This window comes from Haemaphysalis longicornis, unplaced genomic scaffold, assembly GCF_048455015.1.
Source record: "Haemaphysalis longicornis isolate Haplotype H1 unplaced genomic scaffold, Haemaphysalis longicornis Haplotype H1 scaffold_7, whole genome shotgun sequence".
NCBI lineage: Eukaryota > Metazoa > Arthropoda > Arachnida > Ixodida > Ixodidae > Haemaphysalis > Haemaphysalis longicornis.
Window position 1 is genome coordinate 174,708,902 of NW_027526422.1, and position 2,112 is coordinate 174,711,013.

The following is a 2,112-nucleotide window of genomic DNA, read 5'->3' on the forward strand; positions in this document are numbered from 1 at the left end:
CGATAGCAAATTATCTTGTTGTGATCTCGGCAGATCTTCGTGACGAAATTTTGGAAGCGTGCCACGACGACCCGTCTTCCGGACATCTCGGCACAGCTCGCACAACTGGGAAAATCAAGGCGAAGTACTATTGGCCCCGCCTTGCATCCGACGTCACCCACTACGTCCGGAGCTGCCGTGACTGCCAGCGACGAAAAACGTCACCGAGGAGACCCGCCGGACTTCTGTAACCGATTGTCGTCCCATCTAGGCACTTCTAACAGATTGGAATGGACCTTCTGGGCCCGTTCCCTACATCCCGATCGGAGAACAAGTGGATTGTTGTAGCGACAGACTACATGACACGCTACGCAGAGACCGCCGCACTTCCGAGGGGGACTGCACAAGAAGTCCCAAAGTTCTTCATAAGCCAAGTTGTGCTGCGACATGGAGCCCCGGAAGTCCTAATCACGGACCCAGGAACGGCCTTTGCTGCGGAGCTGATGCAAGGGATATTACGCTACAGCAACACGGACCACCGAGGAACGACGGCGTACCACCCCCAAACGAACGGACGCCTGAACAAGACAATCGCGGATATTCTGTCAATGTACGTCGACGTTGAACATAAGACTTGGGACGAAGTGCTACCGTACGTCACCTTTGCGTACAACACGGCTATCCAGGAAACTACGCAAATGACGCCGTTCGAGCTTGTCTACGGAAGACGGCCGACTACGATGCTTGACGCCATGCTTCCGCACGTAGAGGACGAGGACATCAACGCCGACGTCCAAAGATACCTTCAGCGGGCGGAGGAAGCCCGCCAGCTGGCTCGAGTTCGTACAACGAACCAGCAGCTGGTGGATGCCGGGCGGTACAACCTCCGACGCCGAGACACCGAGTACCACCCTGGGGATTGTGTGTGGGTTTGGACTCGCATCCGTCGACGCGGACTAAGTGAGACGCTTCTGCGACGGTATTTCGGACCCTACCAGACTCTACGACGTGCCGGCCAACTTACCTACGAGGTGATCCCCGATGGTGGTTCAGGAACATCGCCGCGACGCACGCGGCCCGAAGTCATCCACGTAGTTTCCTTGAAACCTTACTATGCAAGATGACGAACTTTTTTGTTGTTCGTTTTGACTGTGTTTTATTTTAGCATTGGGTCGATGCACTCTTAGAGGGCTGGTAATGCCGCGAACCCTGTATGGGTTTGTTTATTTATTGTTTGTTTTTACTGCCGGGCCACGCGCGGCTGTGTTATCTGCGTTCCAAACGGGAGCGAGTCTTACATTATTTACTTTTATGCCGCACGGGTTATCACTTTCAGATAAGCAGACTGTTTCGCCCTAACTAGCCCAGAATAATCCTCTGTGATCTACAATGTTTTGGATGTGAATCGACGGTTCCAGAAACACTTGCGCCGAAAGATAAAAGCCTGCAGAGCAGACGCCGCGGCGTTCATTCGACGACACTCGACTGTGCTAGTCACTTTGTTGACCGCTGCTTCGCCGCCTCTGTATTCTTTTGAGTTGTTAGGGGAGAACAAGTTCGCTCCAATAAACTTGTGTCTCCTTCAAAACAACTGCGTCGTCCTCGGCTTCGTGACAATATATTGTAATGAGTAATGTTCTTAGGTATACTGTGTCATCATGTTATATTGAAGCACTGAATTCATACCAACTGTTAAATGTATGTCAGGGCATGCGACACGAGAAAAGTGGACAACAGCAAGATTAAATACCGGCTGCAAGGCTTTGGCACCACTCCTTCTGGCTTGACAGTATGTCGGCGCCGTACCTTTACAAATACTCCCGCCACCAGCAGCCACTACCAAGTTCATTGTGACGACAATATTATTCACGGATTCGTATTCTAGCTGATTTAGTTAAAAAGTGGATTCTCGAGTGAACAAATAGCATGTCGCTCTCCTAGGAGTACACCATAGACGGTCGTAAACATTTTTCTTTGGTTTCAAGCATTTTAATTATGTGTTGTTGTTGTCTCCCGGTAATAGTTTCATAGAACGGTACCATTTCGCGTAGCTCACTCCAGTTCATGGTATGTTAAACTGCCATGCTTCTATAGCAATACTACGCCCTGAAGAACTCTACCGCTCTTTGCAGT